The sequence below is a fragment of the Callithrix jacchus genome, chromosome 1 (assembly GCF_049354715.1).
Source record: "Callithrix jacchus isolate 240 chromosome 1, calJac240_pri, whole genome shotgun sequence".
NCBI classification, from domain to species: domain Eukaryota; kingdom Metazoa; phylum Chordata; class Mammalia; order Primates; family Cebidae; genus Callithrix; species Callithrix jacchus.
This window is the reverse complement of record NC_133502.1, coordinates 154,238,394-154,257,378: the sequence shown is the minus strand read 5'-3', so window position 1 is coordinate 154,257,378 and position 18,985 is coordinate 154,238,394. Positions and strand designations below refer to the sequence as shown.

Below are 18,985 nucleotides of genomic sequence, written 5' to 3'. Positions count from 1 at the left end.
TAAATAGCCTTTTGATTTCAAATAAACCCAATTTATCCTCATGATAACAAGCTGAGTGGCTTCAGCTGAACTGAGGCAGGGGTCTAGAGTTTTGCCTAATGCGTCTCTCTCCACTTCCTTCACACCACCACTGCCTGCTCTCAGGCATCTCGGGGGTCCTCTAGTGCCCTGCAGGAAGTTGTATAAAAACCATGGAATTGCTTGATGGCTTGGGTCTTTTTCAGCTCCACAAGGGTTTAATCTGAGCCCCTTCTATGGAGCCTTACCTCTCTCAGACTTCCTTCAACCCAACCAGAGCAGTTCTGGTCCAGACTCAGCTTCAAGTACCACCATCTCTTTCCAGTTGCCCTCTGCCCCCTTGACTGCCCTCACCTAGGCACCCCACCTCCCCAGATGCTCCAGGCACTGCCTGGCACCCCTTCAGGGCTCCAAACCACAGAGTCACCAGCGAGTGTCCACCCTGGCTTAGCCTTGTGCGAGGCACTGAAGATCCAGAGACCAGCCGTCCAGGGACCTGTCTGCTCAAGGCCATTCATGGGGGCTAAGCCAGGCAGAGTGGACTAAGGGAGCTCTCTGGCATTCTGGTGGCTCTCAGGGGCATGTGGTCAAATCCAACTAGTCCTTGGTTTCCTTTTCAAGCCTTCCTGACTGTCCTGAGGCCAAACAGTCACAATTAATAAAGATTGCCTGTCTCTGTGCACTTGGTTGTTGTCTTTATGAGATATGGATGACGGCATTGCCCCCCTTCCAAGAAAGGGAAATGCCATCTCTCTTGCTTGGCCTCAGTGCCACTTCAAGCAGGGGTCAGCAAGTATACCTGGGCACTGTCTTCTGCCCCTTCTGTGGCCCAGATGGAACAGTCCTCATCCTCAGACCACACTCCTCCTCGGCCTCAGTTCAGGCATAGGGCTTGCCTATGTGCCTGCTGCCTGCCTTGGTCCGGCCCAGCATCTCCCTACAGGAGCCTAGCACAGAGCTGGGAACACCAAAGGTGTTCAGCAGCCCTATGTAAAGGTAAGCCCTGACACTTTCAGGACCTTATGCAGGTCAGAATTGCCTTCCTTAGGCCCAGGACTGCCCTTGGCTACTGGATTTGCCTCTCTTTTGTGTGGCATGAGGGTGGAACCCCAGGTAGACAGAGCCTCAGAGGTAAAGTCCCAAGAAGTCAGAGCAATGCAGAAGGTTCTGGCCTTCCTAACCACAGGAATTCTCAGGAAGGAGAGGGCAACAGGAATACACTGACCCCTTCCCCAGAGCCCAGCACATGGTGCTCAGGGGCCACCTGCTGGCAGTCAGGGGCATGTGTGAATCAAGGGGTGGGGCTGCTTAGGCCCAAGGCTTCTGCAGGGATACACACAGAGGCACATGGATACATGATGTGCTCACATGCACACATACCCACTTCCACATATCCAAACATGTATGTACACACATGGGAAAAGGCATGCACATACACGCACATGCAGACCTGAGCCTAAGCTTGCAAGCACTTGGACATAACATCAGTACATGTGCATTGATCAGCATGTACTTGCGGACAGCCCTGGGTACATAGGTACATGCACGCAAGTGCATATATATGTGAGCCTGACCCCTGACTGAGACCTTCTCCCCTATGATCTCATTATAAATCCCTTCCTCCTATATTTCACCTAGGGAAAGACAGAAGCCACACGGCCTCTGCTCCCTACTCTCCTCTTCTGAGGACACGGGTATTGCTCGGTCCATGGCTCAGCTACCAAGAGGCCCCCCTCATGGGATCTCAGCTCCACCTAAGCAGAGGACTAACCTGCCTGCACAGTTTCTCCTCACCTGCAGCCTGAGGTTTGGAAAAGTGCATGGTGGCAGAGGTGGGTTTGGCAGCATGAAGACACAGACCTGAGGACCTTTGCTGACAGTAATTTCTATGTAAGGAATGGCTGCCCACTAAGTGCCACAAGATAGGCAATAATCTAGAAAGGTGAGAGGTGATTCCCTTGAACCCTCTGAGAAGCTGAAGCTGAGGCTGACATCTCCAAGAGGGTATTCAAGGCCTGATAGAGCCTCAGAAACCCAGGTTCAAGGATGAGGAAGGAAACATACTTACTGAGTGTCTGCTGTGTGCGAGCATTGTTCCTGTGCTTTCTCATTCCAACCTTACTTCCCTAAAAGGTAAGGAGTATTATTAGTCTTTATAAACCCCCATAACAATCTATCACCAAGTCTCATTCTTTTCTTTCTCAGTAACCCACAGATGTTTCCACTGGTGTACTACCAAGTCTGAACCTCCATTAGCTCTTGCCTGGGCACCAGCACGACCTCCTGCCCGGACCCACTTCTTGTCCCATCCAGTCTTCTCTTCATAATTCAAACAGACTGGTTTTAACAACATGGAACTAAGAGTCCTTTAATGGCATCAACGACTTCTTGTGCTAAGGACCAAGATCAAAATCCTAATCTCTGTTTTGCACATACTCACCTACCTCTCTAGACTCAACGGCACCACCTGCCTCTCATATTCTCCACTCCACACTGGCTGTTTCTAATTTCTCAAATGCCTTCTCCCATCTCAGAAGCTTTGCACACACTGTTCCTTCCATCCCCCTATTCCTATCCCCTTGCCTGATAAACTCATCCTTCCCCTCTCTCCTCAAACGTCACTTCCTCCTGGACGCCTTCCTTACCCTCCATCTTCTCTCCCTGTGGTCTTCTATTATAACACACAGTGGTGCTTGTATTATCTGTTGGTGCTATTATGTGCTTTACCTGTTTGCTCTTTCCCCTAGGTTCTAAACTCCAAAAGGGCAGAGCATTGTCTCTTGCTTGCTGTTTTTATGCCAAGTTCCCACAAACTGTACATGCAAGAAAAGATGATAGTCAAACCAGGACCCTCTTGACTCCCAACAGCACTCCCTAATTCAATAAATCTCTCTGTGTTCCAAAGGGAACAGAGATGGCAAAACGATTCCAGGAATAAAGGTTGACCTTTTCTGGAGCCCAGGACCCTTGACCTTCCAGGTAAGTCCCTGGCTTGAATCCAGTCCCAGATTGAAGAATGGATCCATCTTCGATTAGCTCCAACATTTAGCAAGCTAGACCGTGCATTTGTTCATACCTTGGCAGATTTTTACTATTATGTTTCTGGAGCAAACTTATGACTGCTCCATTAGTAAAAGGCATTGCTTAACTACAGTCCCTGTTTAGTTGGTAGATAAATGAAAACAAATCCAAAAACCAAAGAAAAAATTGCAAGATGGCCGACTAGAAATAGCTACAGTTGGAGGCTCCCACTGAGAAGAATGAAAATGGTAAATTAGCTGGGCATGGTGGCGCGTACCTGTAATCCCAGCTACCCAGGAGGCTGAGGCAGGAGAATTGCCTGAACCCAGGAGGCAGAGGTTGCGGTGAGCCGAGATCACGCCATTGTACTCCAGCCTGGGTAACAAGAGCAAAACCCCATCTCAAAAAAAAAAAAAGAAAGAAAGAAAAGAAAATGGTGAGTGAATCCAGCACGGCAACTGAGGTTTCCAGGCTCTCTCACTGGGACTGACCAGGCAGTTGGTGAGACCCACAGAGAGTGAGGAAAAGCAGGGTGGAGCAAGGTCCACTGGGGAGCTGCAGGGGCCAAGGGGAACTCCCACCCCAGCCAAGGGAGGCAGTGGGTGATTGTGCTAAGCTGCCCGAGAAACCAGATCTGTGCAACTCATAGATCAGGAGATCTCGTGAGCCCACACCACCAGGGCCCTAGGTCCCAAGCACAGGGCTGTGCAGATTTCTCCATGGCCGCACCGCTGGAAACTACCTAAGACTTTGGAGCTCCCACGGGGAGGGGCAGCCACCATCTTTGTGGCTGCCTGCTGCCTAAGATGACAGCTCCCCAGTAGAGGAGTGGCGGCCATCAGTGCAGCTCCAGTCTGCCGTCTTTCCTTGCTGGTGCCAAGGAAACTGGGTAGTCTGGACCCAGAAGGAATTCCCAACAGTGCAGCACAGGCTGTGGCAAATTTTAGCCAGACTGCCTCTTTAGGCCAGACCGGGACCCATTCCTCCTCACCAGGTAAGGCCTCCCTGCAGGAATTTCAGCAACTCCAGCTGAGGGTTTAGGGACAGAACTCTAATATCCCTGGAATGGAGCTCCTGGAGGGAAGAGAGTGTGGTCTCCTGGATCAGCAGACTTAGTCTTTCCTCCTGCTGGCTCTGAGGAATCCGGCAGTCTGGACAAGTGGGATTCCCCCAGAGCAGCACACCACCTCCACCAAGAGTCTTAAGTAAGACTCTCATCCTGTTCCTTCTGACTGAGTGAGACCCCACAACAGAGGTCACAAAATACCTTATACAGGAGCATTCCTGCTGACATCCAGTCAGTGCTCCTCTGGGACAGAGCTCCCAGAGGAAGGAACAGGCAGCCATCTTTGCTGTTCTGCAGCCTCCACTGGTGACACCTCTAGGGGCAGGAGAGACTTAAGTGAATAGGGGCTGGAGTAGACCCCCAGCAAACCACAGCAGCCCTACAGAAGAGGGGCCTTACTGTTAAAAGAAAAACAAACAAATGGAAAGCAACAGCAACAACATAAACAAAAAAAGTCCCCACAAAAACCCCATCCAAAGGTCAGCAGCCTCAAAGATTGAAGGTAGATAAACTCATGAAGATGGGAAAGAATCAACAAAAAACACTGAGTGCTCACTCCGGCAGCACATATTCTAAAAATGGAACAATACAGAAAAGATTAGCATGGCCCCTGCACAAGGATAACACGCAAATTTGTGAAGTGTTCCATATTTTTAACCACCTTAAACTTCATATGGAACCAAAAGAGAGCCCACATAGCCAAGACAATCCTCGGCAAAAAGAACAAAGCTGGATGCATCTCAATACCTGATTTCAAACTATACTACAAAGCTACAGTAATCAAAACAGCATGGTACTGGTACCAACACAGAGGCAGAGACCAATGGAACAGAACAGAGGCTTTGGAGGCAATGCCACACATCTACAACCATCTGATCTTTGACAAACCTGACAAAAAAAAGTAATGGGGAAACAATTCCCTGTTTAATAAATGTTGTTGGGAAAACTGGCTAGCCATGTGCAGAAAGCAGAAACTGAACCCCTTTCTGACACTTTACACTCAAATTAACTCTAGATAGATGAAAGACTTAAACATAAGACCTAACACCATAAAAACCCTAGAAGAAAACCTAGGCAAAACCATTCAGGACATAGGCATAGGCAAGGACTTCATAACTAAAACACCAAATGCACTGGCTACAAAAGCCAAAATAGACAAACAGGACCTAATTAAACTTCAGAGCTTCTGTACAGCAAAAGAAACCATCATTAGAGTGAACTGGCAACCAACAGAATGGGAAAACATTTTTACAATCTACCCATCTGAAAAAAGGCTAATATCCAGAATCTACAAAGAACTAAAACAGATTAACAAGAAACAAACAAACAAACCCATCCAAAAGTGGGAGAAGGATATGAACAGACACTTTACGAAAGAAGACATATATGAGGCCAACAAACATATGAAAAAAATGCTCATCATCACTGCTTATTAGAGAAATGAAAATCAAAACCATATTAAGGTACCATCTCATGCCAGTTAGAATGGCGATCATTAAAAACTCTGGAGACAACAGATGCTGGAGAGGATGTGGAGAAATAGGAACACTTTTACACTGTTGGTGGGAGTGTAAACTAGTTCAACCATTGTGGAAGACAGTGTGGCGATTCCTCAAGGAACTAGAAATAGAAATTCCATTTGAAACAGCAATCCCATTACTGGGTATATACTCAAAGGATTATAAATCATTCTATTATAAGGACACATGCACATGTACGTTCATAGCAGCACTGTTTACAATAGCAAAGACCTGGAATCAACCCAAATGCCCATCGATGATAGACTGGACAAGGAAAATGTGACATATATACATGATGGAACACTATGCAGCCATAAAAAATGATGAGCTCGTGTCCTTTGTAGGGACATGGATGAATGTGGAAACCATCATTCTCAGCAAACTGACACAAGAACAAAAATCAAATACCACATGTTCTCACTCATAGGTGGGTGTTGAACAATGAGAACACAGGGACACAGGGAGGGGAGCATTACACACTGGGGTCTGTTGGGGGGCCAAGGGAGGGACAGTGGGAAGAAGGGTGGAGAGGTCAGGGAGGGATAACATGGAGAGAAATGCCAGATGTCGGTGATGGGGGGATGGAGGCAGCAAACCACATTGCCATGTGTGTACCTGTGCCACACAATCCTGTGTGATCTGCACATGTACCCCAGAACCTAAAGTACAATAAAAATATATATATTCTGAAAACACTCAGAAAGAGTGTCTCTTCTCCTCCAAATGATCACAACACCTCCTCCAAATAATCACTGTCCAAATGATCAACACGTCCAAATGATCAACTGCACAGAACTGGACTGAGGCTGAGATGGATGAACTGACAGAATTATGCTTCAGAAGGTAAGTAGTAGTGAATTCTGATGAGCTAAAGGAGCATGTTTTAACCCAAGGCAAAGAAGCTAACAACCATCATACAACATCATAGGAGCTGTTAACCAGAATAGCCAATTTAGTGAAGAACATAAATGACCTGATGGAGCTGAAAAACACAACATGGGAACTTCACAATGCAACCACAAGTATCAAGAGCTGAATAAACCAAATGGAGGAAAGAATTTCAGAGCTTGAAGACTGTCTTGCTTAAATAAGACAGGCAGATAAAAATAGAGAAAAAGCTAAAAACGAATGAACAAAACCCCCAAGAACTATGAGAATACACAAAAAGACCAAACCTATGACTGATTAGGGTAGCTGAGAGAGGGAAATCAGAACCAAGTTGGAAAATATAGTTCAGGATATCCAGGAGAACTTCCCCAACCTAGCAAGACAGGCCAACATTCAAATTCAGGAAATCCAGAAAACCCCAGTAAGATACTCCATGAGAAGATCAACCCCAAGACACATAATTATCAGATTCTCAAAGTTTGGAATGAAGGAAAAAATGTTAAGGGCAGCCAGACAGAAAGGCTGGTCACCTACAAAGGGAAGCCCATCAGACTAACAGCAGACCTCTTAGCAGAAACCCTGCAAGACAGACAATATTGGGAGCCAATATTCAACATTCTTAAAGACAAGCATTTCCAATCTAGAATTTCATATCTGGCTAAACTAAGCTTTATAAGCAAAGGAGAAATAAAATCCTTTTCAGAAAAGCAAACACTGAGGGAATTCATCACCACCAGGCCTGCCTTGCAAGAGCTCCTGAATGAAGAACTAAATATGAAAAGGAAAAATCCTTACTAGATGCTACAAAAACACACTAAAGTACAAAGACCAATGACACCATGAAGCAACTACATCAACAAGTCTGAAAAATAACCATCTGGCATCAAGATGACAGGATCAAATTCACACATAACAATAATAATCTTCAATGTAAGTGGACTATATGCCCCAATTAAAAGGTGCAGAATGGCAAGCTGGATAGAGCCAAGACCCATTGGTGTGCTGTATTCAAGAGACCCACCTCACGTGCAAAGATACACAGAGGCTCAAAATAAAGTAATGAAGAAAAATTTACCAAGCAAATGGAAAGCAGAAAACAGCAGAGGTTGCAATCCTATTTTTGGACAAAACAGACTTTAAAACTAACAAAGATCAAAAAAAAACAAAGAATATTCTATAATGGAAAAGGGTTCAATTCAACATCAAGAGCTAATACACCCAATACAGGAGCACCCACATTCATAGAACAAGTTCTCTGAGACCTACAAAATGACTTAGAGAGACTTCAACAACCCATTGTCAGTATTAGACAGATCATTAAGACAGAAAATTAACGAAAATATTCAGGACTTAAACTCAGCTCTGGATCGAGCAGAACTGATAGATGTCCACAGAACTCTCCACCCAATTAACAACAGAACATGCATTCTTCTCAGCTCCACAAGACACATATCCTAAAATTGATCGCATAATTGGAAGTAAAACACTACTCAGCAAATGCAAAGCAACTAAAATCATAACAGTCTCTCAGACCACTGTGCAATTAAATTAGAAATCAAGATTAAGAAACTCACTCAAAACTGCACAACTACATAGAAATTGAACAATCTGGTCCTGAAGGACTCCTGGGTAAATAATGAAATCATGGCAAAAGTCAAAAAGTTCCTTGAAACCAATGAGAGGAAAGACAATGTACCAGAATTTTTGGGATGCAGCTAAGACAGTGTTAAGAGAGAAATTTACAGCACTAAATGCCCATATGAAACTGCTAGAAATAACTCAAGTTAACACCCTAACATTTCATGCTCATGAATAGGAAGAATCAATAATGTGAAAATGACCATACAACACAAAGTAATTTGTAGATTCAATGCTATTCCCATGAAACTACAATTGATATTCTTCAACTAAAAGAACCAGAGAACCAAGAGCAAACAAACCCCAAAGCTAGCAGAAGGCAAGAAATAACCAAGATCAGAGCAGAACTGAAGGAGATAGACAAACACAGACACACACACACACAAACTTTCAAAAAAAATCAATGAATCCAGGAGTTGGATTTTTGAAAAAATTAATAAAATAGACTAGAAGTTAGACTAATAAAAGAGAGAAGAATCAAAAAGACACAATTTTTAAAAAATGATAAAGGGATATCACCACTGACCTCACAGAAATGTATACAATAATCAGAGAATACTATAAATACCTCTATGCAAATAAACTAGAAAATCTAGAATAAATAAACAAATTCCTGGATGTATACTCCCTCCCAAGGGTGAACCATGAAGAAGTTGAATCCCTGAATAGACCAATAACAAGTTATAATCTGGGGTAATAATTTATAGCCTACCAACCAAAAAAATCCCAGGACCAGACAGATTTACAACTGAATTCTACCAGAGGTACAAATAGGAGCTAGTACTATTTCTTCTAAAACTGTTCCAAACAATTCCTAACTCATTTTATGAGGCCAGCATAATCCTGATACCGAAACCTGGCAGAGATACAACAAAAAGAGAAAACTTCAGACCAATATCCCTGATCAACATTGATATAAAAATCCTCAATGAAATACTGGGAAACCAAATCCAGCAGCATATCAAAAAGCTTATCCACCACAATCAAGTCAGCTTCATCCCCAGGATGCAAGTCTGGTTCAACATACACAAATCAATAAAAGTGATTCATCAAATAAATGAAACTAAAGACAAAACCCACGTAATTCTCTCAATAGATGCCTTTGATAAAATTCAACATCCCTTCATGTTAAAAACTCTCAAAAAACTAGATATTGATGAAACATACCTCAAAATAATAAGAGCCATTTATGACAAACCCACGGCCATCATACTGAATGGGCTGGAAGCACTTCCCTTGAAAACCAGCGCAAGACAAAGTTGCCCTCTCTCACCACTCCTATTCAACGTAGTACTGGAAGTTCTGGCCAGGGCAATCAGGAAAGAAAAAGAAATAGAGGGTATTCAAATAGGAAGAGAGGAAGTCAAACTGTCTCTGTTTGCAGATGACATGATCCTGTATCTAGAAAACCCCATTGGTTCAGCCCAAAAGCTTCTTGAGCTGATAAGCAACTTCAGCAAAGTCTCAAAATACAAAATCAGTGTGCAAAAGTCACAAGTATTCCTATACACCAATATTATACAAGCAGACAGCCAAATCATGAATGATTTCTCATTCACAATTGCCACAAAGATAATAAAATGCCCAGAAATACAGTTAACAAAGGAAGTAAAGGACCTCTTCAAGGATAACTACTCATCACTGCTCAAGGAAATCAGAGAGAACACAATTGGAAAAACATTTCATGCTCGTGAATAGGAAGAATCAATAATGTGACAATGACCATACAACACAAAGTAATTTGTAGATTCAATGCTATTCCCATTAAACTAAAATTGATATTCTTCATAGAATTAGGGGGAAAACTACTTTAAAATTCATATGGAACCAAAAAAGAGCCCATATAGCTAAGACAATTCTAAGCAAAAAGAACAAAGCTGGGAGCATCATGCTACCTGATGCCAAACTATCCTACAAGGCTACAGTAACCAAAACAGCATGGTACTAGTACAAAAATAGACACATAGACCAATGAAATAGAATAGAGATCCCAGAAATAAGACCACAGATCTACAATCATCTGATTTTCAACAAACCAGACAAAAACAAGCAACAGGGAAAGGATTCCCTATTTAATAAATGGTGCTGAAAGAACTGGCTGGCCATATCCAGAAAATTGAAGATAGGACCCTTCCTTATGGCTTATACAAAAATCAACTCAAGATATGTTAAAGATTTAAGTGTAAAACCAAAAACTATAAAAATCCCAGAGGAAAATTTAGACAATACCATTCAGGACATAGGCACGGGCAAAGATTTCTTTGCAAAAACATCAAAAACAATTGCAACGAAAGCAAAAATTGACAAATGGGATCTAATTAAAGAGCTTCTTCACAGCAAAGTAAATTATCATCAGAGTGAACAGAAAACCTACAGAATGGGAGAAAATTTTTGAAATCTATCCATCTGACAAAGATCTAATATCTAGAATCTACAAGAAGCTTAAACAAGTATACAAAACAAACAAACAAACAAACATCAAATTGTATAAACAGACACTTCTCAAAAGAAGATGTTTATATGGCCAACAAACATGAAAAAATGCTCAACATCACTGATTATTAGAGAAATGCAAATCGAACTACAGTGAGATGCCATCTCACACCAGTCAGAATGGTGATTATTTAAAATCAAGGAACAACAGATGCTGGTAAAGCTGTGGAGAAATAGGAATGGGTTTACACTGTTGCCAATAATGTCAATTAGTTCAACCATTGTGGAAGACACTGTGGTGATTCCTCAAATACCTAAAGCAAGAAATACCATTTGTCCCAGCAATTCCATTATTGGATATATACCCAAAGGAATATAAATCATTCTATTATAAAGACACATGCACCTGTATGTTCCTTGCAGCACTGTTCACAATAGTAAAGACATGGAATCAACCCAAATGCCCATCAGTGATAGAGTGAATAAAGAAAACGTGGTATATATACACCATGGAATACTATGCATCCATAAAAAAGAAGAAAATCACATCCTTTACAGGGACATGTTTAGAGCTAGAAGCCATCATCCTCAGCAAACTAACACAGGAACAGAAAACCAAACACAGCATGTTCTCACTTATAAGTGTGAGCTGAACAATGAGAACACATGGACACAGGGAGGGGAACAACACACACTGGGGCCTGTCAGGAGGGCACAGGGGTGCTGGGGGAGAGCATCAGGATGAATAGCTAATGGATGGTGGGCTTCATACCTAGGTGATGGGTTGATAGGTGCAGCAAACCACCATGGTACATATTTACTTATGTAACAAATCTGCACATCCTACACATGTATTCCAGAACTTAAAATATTTTAAAAAGAAAAAAAAGCAGATATCTCACCTTGGAGGGGCAGAAGAAAACTTCCTAATCATAGTACCAGGGATACAAATGATAAGGAAAAGATTGACCTAAAAAATGCTAACTTCTATACATCTGTTTAAATGTAATGTACACCACCCAAAGGAAAATCAGGCCTCTGGAGCTCATGGGGCTTTTGGTTGAAAAACCTGACGACGGACAAGCCTCCTTCCAAGGGGCAACTACATGATTTTCAAGGCCCCTTAGTCAAAGATTATTAAGAATTTCTCTTTGTCAAGAAAGTGACAACAGAGCATGAAGCCATGCTCAGGGATTTTCTAAGTACAGAGCCCTGTGCAATGACAAAGGTTGCATCCACATGAAGCCAGCCCTACTCCTTCACTCAGAAAAATAAAACAGGCCAGAACTGGAAGGAATCCACAGTACAACTCAACTTTGGGAAACTTCCATCAACTAAGCACCTCACCAGTGCCGTCTTGCCTTCACAAAGCTCAGTTTCTTTTGGGGGAAGAGCAATCGGTACACAGCTGAAAGATAACAGGGCATAGCTTTACTCCTCTGGAGGTGAGGCAGGAGAGCTCCATTCCAGATCCAGGATTTCAGGGATGCATAAGGTACAAACACACCCTGGGGGATTGGCTCAGGTACAGTGTCCTCTGCAGAAGCCTGTGTGCAACATTTGCTTAGCATTTTGGGGGAGGGGGTTAGAGAAAATCTGGCTGAAGAGAGCTAGCTGGGGCGCTACACCCCTTCAGGTCTTCTGGGTCTGCAGGATGGGAGAGTTGACGGGAAGAGAAGAAACAGTTTCCAAAGGAAAGAGGGAAGGAGATATCCCTGGCTCTGTCTCCTTCCAGCACTGCCGAGGTACTATACAAAAACTGGACTCAAGAAATCTGAGCTGTGATCCCCATTCTCCAGCTTCCTCGCTATATGTGCTGGGACTTAACTTCTCTGGTCCTGAATTTTCTCATCTGTAAACTGGAGATCACGTTGAGTCATTATGAGGATTAAATGAAATCAGGTAGATTGAAAGAATCTACTAACTGTAGACCTATCCAAATTTTAGATGGTATCATTTCATATTATCTGCATAAGACCTGCTACCAGCTGGTTGATGACCGCCTCGGCGGGTGGATCACGAGGTCAACAGATCGAGACCATCCTGGTCAACATGGTGAAACCCCGTCTCTACTAAAAATACAAAAATTACCTGGGCATGGTGGTGCGTGCCTGTAATCCCAGCTACTCAGGAGGCTGAGGCAGGAGAATTGCCTGAACCCAGGAGGCGGAGGTTGCAGTGAGCCGAGATCGTGCCATTGCAGTCCAGCCTGGGTAACAAGAGTGAAACTCCGTCTCAAAAAAAAAAAAAAGACATGAGAAACTGAAGAAGAAAAAGCCAAAGTAGAGAAAAATAGAATAGAAGACCCACTCATCCCAGCCTCACATCCACTTTTCTTTCTTCGTGACATGATACAGTCTTTGAAAAGTAACCTGTCTCTGAAGACCCTTCCCCAAAAGCCTGGACTCCTGTCACTAAACTTCACTTTTGCTTCCCTACACTACCAGAAACTCTAATAGTCAGTCATGAGGCTTCTAGGCTAATATTCCAGGAACACTGGGGTAAGATTGTGGCTATCAACCACTCGCCCCTTATTATTAAGAGTGAAGATAGTTGTTTCATGACAGTAAACTACACTCCTCTACAGCAATATTGATAGATGCAAAATTGGCAACTCTCTGGAATTAAAGGGAGGCAAAATTACTATCCTTAAAATCACCCAAGACAACTCTGCCTGTCTGTGCCAAGTGGGGTGGGAAGTTGAGAGCCTCCACACCTGGAGTCTGCAGCTGTAATGTTCTTTCCAAAGAAGGGAAGGGAAGGAGATCAAGGTACCTTTGACTCCCCATAGACAATAATAACCAGAGCCATTACTGTCTCTAACACTGAATCAGGCAATGTGTTGAGAACATCTGCATTTAACCTTTACATAAGTTCCCTAAGGTATGTCTAACCCCTATCTTGAGACTCTAGGAAAATTTTTGGGTTTGTTTTTTAAGTTGAACCCTTACATAGCCATTGCCATGTGCCAGACACTATTCTAAAAGCTTTTCAAATACTATCATAAACTCATTAAATCTGCAGAAGCACCCTATGAAGTAGGTACCAGGGTTATCACTCCTAGTTAACTGAAGAAAACAGCCGTACTGAGTGTCACATAGATAGGAATTGGTAGAACAAGTATTCAAACCTAGACAGACTGGCTCCAGAATCCATGCCCTTTCAGCTGTGTTCCTTCTCTGAACTCAAAAGGCAGATAAAATCGTGCAGGTTTGACTCCAAAGCCTGTCCCATTAATGTATGTGCTATTTGGATTTTAATTCCGCAGGTACTTGCAAATGTCAGGGTACTACATCATTCTTTCAAGGAAGCAGCGAACATGGATTAAGACTTTGTGCTTTGAATTACGAAAGATGTGGGTTCAAAACCTACTTCTGCTATTGGTCAACTGGGGACCTTAGACAACTAACTTCAACTCTCTGTACCTCACTTTTTTACATGTAACATGGATATCATAATAGCATCTACCTTTTAGAGTTGTGGTGAGGATTAAGCGAAATAACACAAATGAAACCCTTGGCACCGGGCCAGGTCCAGAGTGAGCATTTAATACAGGTACACAGCTACTCTTCTTCATTTCATCAGTGTAGACAGCCACTAGGGAAGAGTAAAAAGAACATGGAATTTGGAGACAGGAAACCTTGGATTAAAATGTAGCCACATAATTTGTTCACTGTGTAGCCTTGACCAAGTCACTTAACTCCCTTTCCTCCTCTAGAATGGAGATGATAACAAGAGCTACCACTCCCAGCATTTGTCAAGATCATATGAGCTCATGCTTGGTGAAAGGGCACAATTATCAAACAATATACATATGTTGGTCATCACTAGTGTTACATAAAATAGCCTATCTAGTGTGTTGAATGGTGGGACCCCAAAACATACATCCACATCCTAAGCCCCTTAGAGGGTAAATGTGACCTTATTTGGAAAAAGGGTCTCAGCAGATATAATTAAAGATATTGGTATAAACTCATCTAGAGTATCTGGGTAGCCCCTAAATCCAATGACCAACGTTCTTATGGGTGACAGAAAAAGACACAGAGAGAGGAGAAGGCCGTGAGATGACAGAGGCACAACATGAAGTGGTGCTGCCACAAGCCAAGGAATGCCTGGAGCCTCCAGAAGTGGGAAGAGGCAGGGACATGATCTCACTCGAGGCTTGGAGGGAGTATGACCCCTCTGACCTTGATTTTGGGTTTCTGGCCTCTGGAACTCTGAAATAATCAATATCTGCTGTTTTCAGTCACCAAGTGTATGCTAATTTCTTGTGGTAACCCTAAGAAATGAATACACTGTACCTGGGGAGAAAAAGGAATAGAAAAAGAAAACCCATTTGGAACCTGTATTAGCGTACTTGAGCTACCATAATAGAACACCAGCCTGCCTTGTACAGCAGCCACTGATTTTCTCATGTCCTGGAGCCTAGAAGTCCACGATCAAGGTGCTGGCAAATTCACTTTCCAGCAAAGGCTGTCTTCCTGGTGAAGAGAAGGACAGCTGCCTTCTTACTGTGTCCTGGCATGGCCTTTCCTCTGTGTGTGGGGAGAGAGTGCGTTGATGTCTCTTCCTCTTTGTATAAGGACAGCACTCTTATTGGGTTAGAGCCCCAATCTTATGAACTCATTTAACCTTAACTACCTCCATAAAAGCCCTATCTCCAAATATAGTCACCTTGGGAGGTTGAGCTTCAACATGTGAATTTGGTAGGGGAGGAAACACAGTTCAATCTGTAACCGAGGCCAGGAAATGAATGTGTTAAAATGCAGAGCAAACAGATGCAGCTCCACTGTGGCAAGTGAAGGTGCTCTGGAGAACAAGCCCGTTTTCTAGAATGGGGCCTCTGGGGCTTTCCTCCTGATGGGCCAAGAACAAGCAGCAGCAAGGGAAACCTGGAGGAAAACTTCCCATACTCCCTGGCGCCTTCTCAAGCTGACCTCACATTCCGAGTATGCCCAGCCATTGTTATTCCCTTTATTTTATCATAAAGTGGTTGGTCTCCCCACAGAGAAACAACCACAAAATTTGATTTTTCAAAAGTGAACTCTTAGATTTGAAATACCTCCAAAGAGTATCTAAATCCCTTCAAGCCATATAAGGGGATGTGCTTATAAATAAATATCTGGATAGATACAGGTTTTAAATAGAAAAGATGGCTGAAGTCATTTTATTACAGAATTGTCAAAGAGCTGTTTATCCCCACGTGGGGTAGGAAGACACATCAAATCTAAACAGGAGAAATTCGAACAGGATGTGGGATGATATGGCAAGAGCATCCGGGGTAACGTTCAGAAATTTGAAGAGTTTCAGTATGTCAAATTAAGTCCTCTGGCACCTTTTAAAATCTAAGAAAATCAGTCATATGTTTCTTTAGCAGGTTAGGTTTGGGTGAGAATAAACAATGAAAACTTTTTAAATCATCCTGACTTGAAAACAAATAACTGATTGCCACCCATTCCCGCAATACCCATTTCCCTTGAATGCTTATAATTTATGTGTTCAATAAATATTTATCTCCTACTGTGTGTCAGGCGTAAAGCTAGATCCCATGGATTTAATCATAAACAAAAACAGGCAGTGCTCAGCCAGGAGAGGGGTCAACAGTTGGCATTTGGGGTATGTCCAAAGAGACTGGAGCCAGCCTCACAAACAAGACAGCACCAGAACAGAAGCTTAGAAGAGGGGACAGAGATAGACCAATTATATAGGCTAGGACTCATCGAGTTTTATTGAGACTCAGGAATAGCAAAACCTCTGTCTGAACAGAGTGTCCTAATACATGAGGAGGCATGGGGCAAGGGCACATCTCAGGTCACAGTAGAAGGTACCAGCGGCCCGGGCTGCATCTATCTTTCTTTCTCTAACAAAGAGGCTGATGAAACTGAGTCTACTTCCCTGGGAGGAAGAGAGGTACCTGTAGCAGACGCCCCCTCCCAGCCTCCATGGGGATGGGGATGGGGATGGGGATGGGGATGGGGATGGGGATGGGGATGGGGATGGGGATGGGGATGGGGATGGGGATGGGGATGGGGATGGGGATGGGGATGGGGATGGGGATGGGGATGGGGATGGGGATGGGGATGGGGATGGGGATGGGGATGGGGATGGGGATGGGGATGGGGATGGGGATGGGGATGGGGATGGGGATGGGGATGGGGATGGGGATGGGACAGGGACAAGGAAGCACTTGTAGAGTGGCATCAGCACATTCAGTTGAAAGTTGAGAAAGAAGAAAGTAGCCCAGGATGGACTGGGACTGACTCAAACCCACTTGGAGGAAAACAGGGTGGGCAGGGACTCTCTCAAGATACAATTCACATACCATACAATTTTGCACTGGGATTTAAACCAAATGCACACTGTAGGGTCCACGCACACCGTGCTGCCTCCTAACTTTCCCAGACCCATCATACCCTCATTAAAGAGCCCACTCTTGCCTTTTGTCCTTGTCTTCTGTGTCTCCTTCTATAGCATGCAAGAGAAAATCCAAGGAGAAGCAAGAAATGAGAAAGTGCAGAGAGAGGGGAACTGCTGACTACCGTTCATCAGATAAACTTAAAGTCAATTTCTGTGCTTCTTGGAATGTTTCCAATGGGTCTTATCCTTTCTGAAAACTTGCAACTTAAATGTCCAAAACCAAACAAAAGTAGGTGGCAAATAGATGTATTTATCTGCCCTATATAAAGAAATCATGGAATTTTGATCCTGAAAAAGCCACAGCCTCTGTAAGCCTCAGTTTTCACCTTTGAGGAGTGGGGACAAATGAGGATAAAATCTAAGCTCCCAGAGCCAATGTGAGGATTAAGGAATTTTGCATAACTCGCGCAGGACTCGTGCACACATGTACATTAATAATTATTGCTGTAGATGTGCTGCCCCACAAGGTAGAAGAGACCTGGGAGCTCGCTCAGTTGGGCCCTATTCCTCTCTCCCTGATATCCAACTGTCCCCGGCAATAACCCTATGAAATTATCACTCCAAAAACTCTCAAACCTCACCAAGGATAAGGAATCCACCGAGGATAATAATATCTGGCATTCATTACTCACACTATGCATCTGACACTGTGCTAAATGTTTCTCCTGCATGGTCTCCTTTTATCTTCGAAGTAAGTCTGTGATGTGGTGAAACAATTCTGTGAACATACTAAAAACTACCGAATTGCACTTTAAATGGGTGAATTGTATGGCATGTGAATTACATCTCAGGAAATCTGTTAAGGCCAGGTGTTGTGGCTCATGCCCTGTAATGCCAACACTTTGGAAGTCGAGGGTAGAGGACCGCTTGAGGCTAGGAGTTCAAGATTACAGTGAGCTGTGATTGTACCACTGCATTCCAGCCTGGGCAACAGAGTGAGACCCTGTCTTAAAAAAATAAATAAAATAAATTTATAAATATGTAAATACAGGTTTAACTAAAAAAACACTCAGTGAGACAGAAACTATTAATATCCCCACTTTGCAGATGAAGTAACCAAGACCTGCCTGAAGTCATACAGCCAGCAGAGAGCGGGGCCAAGACACGCACCTGCCAGGCCTGAGTGTGTGAACACGGTGTTTATTTACAGAGGGTTTGTTCTGTGGGAGCACCAGAACCAAGCCCTTTCTGTGCATCGCTGTCCTGACTCTCCCCACAGCCCCCAAGGCTTCCTGCCTTTGTGTTGAGTCATGTGAGTCTTTGGCGAGTTTCCAAATCTGCAGAGCCAAAAGCCACCTTTTTTTTTTTTTTTTTGAGATGGAGTTTCGCTCTTGTTACCCAGGCTGGAGTGCAATGGCGTGATCTCGGCTCACCGCAACCTCCGCCTCCTGGGTTCAGCCAATTCTCCTGCCTCACGCTCCTGAGTAGCTGGGATTACAGGCACGCGCCACCATGCCCAGCTAACTTCTTGTATTTTTTTTTTAGTAGAGACGGGGTTTCACCATGTTGAGCAGAATGGTCTCAATCTCTTGACCTCGTGATCCACCCACCTCGGCCTCCCAAAGTGCTGGGATTACAGGCTTGAGCCACCACGCCCGGCCAAAAGCCACCTTTTCATTGTGGCCTCCCTCTGAGTAAGAGTGTTCTTCATTCCACGTGGGGCCTCAGGTCTCAAAACACAGCCACAGATTCCTCGTTTCTTCTTTTCTGCAGGCCCCACATATCCAGGCCACACAGACCACAGAGCTGGGAGGTCCACGACTCCCAAAGTCAGGCTACGAAGCTGGCTAAAGTGGCTGCACCAGAGTCACCTAGAGGACTTAGAAAAACCACAGAGAGACCTAATCAGAAGAGTTAAGTCCTGGAGTCCGTATCTTTTGAGAGCTACCAAGTGATTCCAGCCAGCAGCTAAGTAAAGTAACCTACAATTTTAAAGAAAGGAAACTGAAGCCCACAGAGGGACGTAACTATTTCAAAATCACTC

At 43.7% G+C, this 18,985-nt stretch overlaps 1 protein-coding gene and 1 non-coding gene across 2 annotated transcripts in view; one reads left to right on the top strand and one right to left on the bottom strand.

Annotated features, from left to right (window-relative positions):
- TMEM38B (transmembrane protein 38B) overlaps window positions 1-18,985 on the bottom strand; it is a 251,912-nt gene that overhangs the window by 67,017 nt on the left and 165,910 nt on the right. The gene's annotated exons all lie outside the window — the stretch shown is intronic.
- Window positions 4,654-4,760, top strand: LOC118148044 (U6 spliceosomal RNA). The gene has a single exon (XR_004734795.1). It is a non-coding gene; the product is annotated as a U6 spliceosomal RNA (small nuclear RNA).